The sequence below is a fragment of the Oreochromis aureus genome, linkage group 12 (assembly GCF_013358895.1).
Source record: "Oreochromis aureus strain Israel breed Guangdong linkage group 12, ZZ_aureus, whole genome shotgun sequence".
NCBI lineage: Eukaryota > Metazoa > Chordata > Actinopteri > Cichliformes > Cichlidae > Oreochromis > Oreochromis aureus.
Genome location: NC_052953.1, coordinates 1178118 through 1184867, shown reverse-complemented (window position 1 = coordinate 1184867; position 6750 = coordinate 1178118). Strand labels below are relative to the sequence as shown.

General features: G+C 47.3%; 1 non-coding gene across 1 annotated transcript; it reads right to left on the bottom strand.

The window, feature by feature from the left end:
• Positions 1 to 5840: 5840 nt before the first annotated feature.
• On the bottom strand, positions 5841 to 5922 carry trnas-gcu. Its single transcript has one exon. It is a non-coding gene; the product is annotated as a tRNA-Ser (tRNA).
• Between the last annotated feature and the right edge of the window lie 828 nt (positions 5923 to 6750).

The window sequence follows — 6750 nt, the reverse complement described above, 5'->3', positions numbered from 1 at the left end:
CTGACTTCTTGTTGCTCCTGAAAGGAACGCGGCGCTCTGTCAGGTGGAAAGGCAAACAGGAAGTGTCTTTGCGGCTCTCAGCAGTTGACACGCAGCAGCGTTATCAGCATTAGCTCAGATGTTTTGTAGTTCAGGCAGGAGGACAGTGCTGTCACTGTAAGCTGCTGACTCGGGTGGAGGACGTGTGTGGCCCTGGAAGCCATAGGTGAGGTCGGCCTGCTCGTCCCACCCTTTACTTCATCATAAAGCCTGAAATCATCTGCACAGCTTCACTCTGACACGCTACGCCTCAACATTTCCTCACATTTCAACTCAAATCAGTGAAAGGAAGAATAATCTGTGAAGAGATGCCTCACTGCATTACACTGCACCCTCACAGGCTCGTGTGTGTGTAATTACATGCTGTGACAGCAGATCACAGCAGCTTCAAAACATTTCCTCCTGCTTTGAAATATGAATAAACTCATGCAGTGTGTGTGTGTGCGCGCGCTCATCAAAGGTGTGTTTGACTCTGTTTCTAATGTGGTCGTGCGTGTGTAAACAGGCAGGAAGTGCTTCACCTCGGTGTCTCTGACCCTGATTGATGGTAAATAACAGAAGAAAACATTTCAAATGTGCTGCTAATGTCCCCACAAACACGCCGCGGCGTGCGCGGGTCTGCTTCCTCCTGTGAGTGAAGCGTGAGCTCACTGTGCAGTTATCTGAAACCTTTAATGACACTTCAGCTCGTTTAATGTGATGTTTCTGATGTTTCATTGAAACTAATCTGACATCTCATTAGGCACTTTAGCGTTTCCGGGCCCGTGTATGCTTCCAGCTTTCCCAGCTGTGATCGTCATCACAGCTGCATCAGCCAATAAACATTTATTCCCTGTGAATGAACGACGGTAACTCCACACCGAGATCCGTCTGACTCCAGCAGGCTGTGGGCAGAGAGGTGTGTCCCAACCAGCAGCTCTGTTTTCCCCATATCCACACTCACATGAGGCCTGAGGCTGGAAGCTGAGCAGATCTCATGTGACAGCTCAGGTCAGCTGATCCAGTTATCTTCCTTTTACAATCATCAGTTTCTACACATCTCACACCTCCAGTAAAATATGAACTCTGTATTTATTTTAGTGTGAAGTTTAGATGTTCTCCTCGTGTCTGGGTGGGCTCTCCAGCTTTCCAAACAGGTGTGTGTACAGCAGGACATTCCTTTTTTTAATGTTCAGAACAAAATTATTGAGTTTGAATGAGCAGGGTCACAGCAAGGGAAACATAAAAATATACAATATACAGGGAGTGCAGAATTATTAGGCAAATGAGTATTTTGTCCACATCATCCTCTTCATGCATGTTGTCTTACTCCAAGCTGTATAGGCTCGAAAGCCTACTACCAATTAAGCATATTAGGTGATGTGCATCTCTGTAATGAGAAGGGGTGTGGTCTAATGACATCAACACCCTATATCAGGTGTGCATAATTATTAGGCAACTTCCTTTCCTTTGGCAAAATGGGTCAAAAGAAGGACTTGACAGGCTCAGAAAAGTCAAAAATAGTGAGATATCTTGCAGAGGGATGCAGCAGTCTTAAAATTGCAAAGCTTCTGAAGCGTGATCATCGAACAATCAAGCGTTTCATTCAAAATAGTCAACAGGGTCGCAAGAAGCGTGTGGAAAAACCAAGGCGCAAAATAACTGCCCATGAACTGAGAAAAGTCAAGCGTGCAGCTGCCAAGATGCCACTTGCCACCAGTTTGGCCATATTTCAGAGCTGCAACATCACTGAGTGCCCAAAAGCACAAGGTGTGCAATACTCAGAGACATGGCCAAGGTAAGAAAGGCTGAAAGACGACCACCACTGAACAAGACACACAAGCTGAAACGTCAAGACTGGGCCAAGAAATATCTCAAGACTGATTTTTCTAAGGTTTTATGGACTGATGAAATGAGAGTGAGTCTTGATGGGCCAGATGGATGGGCCCGTGGCTGGATTGGTAAAGGGCAGAGAGCTCCAGTCCCACTCAGACGCCAGCAAGGTGGAGGTGGAGTACTGGTTTGGGCTGGTATCATCAAAGATGAGCTTGTGGGGCCTTTTCGGGTTGAGGATGGAGTCAAGCTCAACTCCCAGTCCTACTGCCAGTTTCTGGAAGACACCTTCTTCAAGCAGTGGTACAGGAAGAAGTCTGCATCCTTCAAGAAAAACATGATTTTCATGCAGGACAATGCTCCATCACACACGTCCAAGTACTCCACAGCGTGGCTGGCAAGAAAGGGTATAAAAGAAGAAGTTATTTAAAAGTTTTTAATTAAATTGCTAACAGATAAGCTACTCAAAAACACCACTGTGTGTTGGAACAGGAACACCAAGTGATTGTTAATGCATTTTTATGACTGTCAGTATCAGTAAGACTCTTATATCATGTGCATGAGTCCTTCTATGAGCCCTTACTCAGGTCCTCAGAACAGACTGATAACCAGCTGGCAGACTGTGTGTTTCAAATACCCGAGCACTGCCAGCATGTAGAGCTGGGGTGGGCAACTCCAGGCATCGAGGGCTGGTGTCCTGCAGGTTTTAGATTTCACCCTGGGTCAACACACCTGAATCAAATGATTAGTTCATTACCAGGCCTCTGGAGAACTGGAGGTGATTTAGCCATTTAAATCAGCTGTGTTGGATCAAGGACACATCTAAAACCTGCAGGACACCGGCCCTCGAGGCCTGGAGTTGGACATCCCTGATGCAGAGTGTTTGTTAAACTCACGTTCACATCGTGACTTCATCTGAAAGAAGGTTCAGGCCTCTTTCTGATAACACTGGATTTGTAGAAACTAAAAAACAGAGAAAATAATCTTCATACAACAGAAAAACTTGTTTAATAATCTCTTGATGTGGCATAGATCAGTCTAACAGTCACAGGGGCATTTTTCTGTCATGGCAGGAATTGTCCTCTCTTTGTATTTCTTGCCACATGTGCTACATTCAGGCTTGTGAAAAACTCAGTGCATCCTTACTGCTTCCTCATGAATTAAGAGGATAAGTATCAGCCCAGTGCTGCTAATTACAGGCGGTCATGTCTTCAGTCGAGCTTTCCAGGACTGGAAATCCCAACAAATTCACCCCAATTACCTGTGGGCATGGTGTTTAGTTTTGCTTCTCCTATCTCGTTACTCAGACAGAGGTGATGTCTGGAACAGTCAGCAAGTTTGAGTTACAGCCACAAACTTCACCTCTCATTTAGGCTTTTTGAGGAAACAAAAGCAAATTCAAGAGTAAAGGAGGACTTGCTGCAGCTCACTGTGATTTTCTTAATGAAACGCTGCCCTCTGGTGGCTGCAAGACTTCTGCTCAGGCCGTTTCAGACTGGTACGAAAATAAAACCGACCAACCAGGGACGGTTTCAGAGTCACACTTTTAGGGGGGGCTCAGGCCCCAATCACAATGCCATGGATGCAGTGCCCTGCAGTTACCATCACTGAATAGACAGATTTATACATAATACAACAGTTTCAGGCTGGATCCTGTAGCTATTAAATATGAAGCAGTGGCGCAATAGTGTTGATCATAACTTTCCAAATTTAAAGAACAATTTACAGCAGGTTGCAGGTTTCCAACCTTATAAACAAGACATTTGTACAATGAGTGAAACTAGAACCACTGAAGGAACAATGGGCTGTGAGGTCAGTTTATGATCACTGATCAATAACCATGAGTACCATTCACAGAGAGTTGGGGAATGGCTGCAATCACAGCATTGTAAGATGGTGACAGATGTACCCTTAGGCCCCCTCCTCCATTAGAGATGGTCTTTCCCTTTTCACGTAAATGGCCTCTGATTTTATTTTTAAATCTAATGCAGTGTTACGACCCGGCTCAAAGCTGCAACATAAAAGAATATGAATACCAGTTTGTGGGTGAGAAGAGGTTGGCTAAAAATGGCTGGTGCCACTAAGGCAAACACAACAAAAGAGATGGACAAAATGGTAAACTGAGAACTAAACTATACTGGGAAGACTAAACTACTGACCCTGAACAGAAACACAAACCTGAACACGAATAACAGCGAGCAGAAAACAGATGACGGTTGGGCAGCGGGGAAACACACGGATGAGACACGGTGGATACACAGACGGACCAGCCAAAATACAAAGACAGAGGACGCGACTTAAATACACACAGGTGGGGAACACAGCTGGGAATAATCAACAAGACGAGACAGAGGTAAAACTGAACACACTCACATGAGACGCAGACCTTCACAATAAAACAGGAAACGAGAACAAATCCTTAAACATAACATTAAAAAAAAACAAAACACTGACAACATTAAATCATAACATTTCCCCCCACCCAAAAATCAAACATTTAACCCCAAATGAAAATGTTTGATTCATGACCTAGAGAGCCATGAATGCTGTAGTCCTGGAGGACCAGCGCACAAGGCACTGGCCGCTATTCTGCAGGCAGACGGAATGCTGAAGCGGTCCCTCGGACCATCCAGCGGAGACGGACGAAGGCTGGACAGGCCCCTTGGACCCTCCAGCGGAGACGGAAGGCTGAAGCGGTCCCTCGGACCCTCCAGCAGAGACGGAAGGCTGAAGCGGTCCTCCGGACCCTCCAGCTGAAACGAATGAAGGCTGGACAGGCCCCTTGGACCCTCCAGTGAAGACTGAAGGCTGAAGCGGTCCCTCGGACCCTCCAGCGGAGACGGGCGAAGGCTGGACAGGCCCCTTGGACCCTCCAGCGAAGGCGAATGAAGGCTGGACAGGCCCCTCGGACCCTCCAGCTGAAACAGAATGCTGAAGCGGTCCCTCGGACCCTCCAGCAAAAACGGAAGGCTGAAGCGGTCCCTCGGACCCTCCAGCAAAGACGGAAGGCTGAAGCGGTCCCTCGGACCCTCCAGCAAAGACGGAAGGCTGAAGCGGTCCCTCGGACCCTCCAGTGAAGACAGACGAATCCTGGACCCTCCAGCGGAGACGGACGAAGGCTGGACAGGCCCCTTGGACCCTCCAGCGGAGACGAATGAAGGCTGGACAGGCCCCTTGGACCCTCCAGCGGAGACGAATGAAGGCTGGACAGGCCCCTCGGACCCTCCAGCTGAAACGGAATGCTGAAGCGGTCCCTCGGGACCCTCCAGCGAAGACAGACGAATGCTGAAGCGGTCCCTCGGACCCTCCAGCGACGACGGAATGCTGAAGCGGTCCCTCGGACCCTCCAGCGACGACGAATGAAGGCTGGACAGGTCCCTTGGACCCTCCAGCGAAGACGAATGGCTGAAGCGGCCCCTCGGACCCTCCAGTGGAGACGAATGTGAGAGGTCCCGGGTTCATATCCCGGACGAGCCCCCAATTCTGTTACGACCCGGCTCAAAGCCGCAACATAAAAGAATATGAATACCAGTTTGTGGGTGAGAAGAGGTTGGCTAAAAATGGCTGGTGCCACTAAGGCAAACACAACAAAAGAGATGGACAAAATGGTAAACTGAGAACTAAACTATACTGGGAAGACTAAACTACTGACCCTGAACAGAAACACAAACCTGAACACGAATAACAGCGAGCAGAAAACAGATGACGGTTGGGCAGCAGGGAAACACACGGATGAGACACGGTGGATACACAGACGGACCAGCCAAAACACAAAGACAGAGGACGCGACTTAAATACACACAGGTGGGGAACACAGCTGGGAATAATCAACAAGACGAGACAGAGGTAAAACTGAACACACTCACATGAGACGCAGACCTTCACAATAAAACAGGAAACGAGAACAAATCCTTAAACATAACATAAAACAAAACACTGACAACATTAAATCATAACAGCAGATGCCGAAGTTCAAAGCTCCACCAAGTAGACAAGGATGGGATTCGAACCCACGCGTGCAGAGAACAATGGATTAGCAGTCCATCACCTTAACCACTTGGCCACCTCGTCCCTGCACAAATGTGTCTCTGTTCAGTTCAGTTTTATTTGTCATATGCAAGTTAGCACAGGGTCAACATTGCAATGAAATGTATTTGACGAGCAGCTGACAGTCGCTCAGCAGGATAGTAAGTAAAAAATGATAAGAGCAAAATGTTTATCGAATATAGTAAAAAGAAAAAGTTATGTTATGTGACCGAATGTGGAAGTTAGGAATGTGACCACTGACATGTATTTTGGGGGGCAGATGGGACACATGAGATAAGGTGGCAGGACTGAGCAGCAGTACAAACTGAACAGTACAACATTTTGAGTGGCAGTTAGTACAGTATTGCACAGAGTAAGGTTTTTATTTCTTTAAATACTAATAAGAATGAAGTGACCAGTGCAGAGTGTAGTATGTACCTGTGAAACTGTAGGACAGCTTTCGAGTGCAACCTGTGCTGTGTGTGTTTAAGTGTTGTGGTTGAGGTGTCGTATGGCTTGGTGGTAAAAACTGTTTTTAAGTCTTGTAGTGCGAGCAGACAGACTCCTGTAACGTCTGCCAGATGGTAACAAGGAGAAGAGCTGATGTGCTGGGTGGCTGTGGTCCTTGATGATGCTGTGTGCTTTGTGGAGGCATCGTTGAAGATAAATGTCCTGAATGGCAGGAAGCCTCATGCCAGTGATGTGCTCTGCTGCCTTCACCACCCTCTGGAGTGGTTTACGGCTGCTGGCAGAGCAGCTTCGTACCAAACTGTGATGCAGCTCGTCAGCAAGCTCTCAATCGCACACCTGTAGAAATTGGAATCAGCTCTTTATTTTAGGGGGGCACTGCCTCACTGCTGCCTGTTTGTTTAC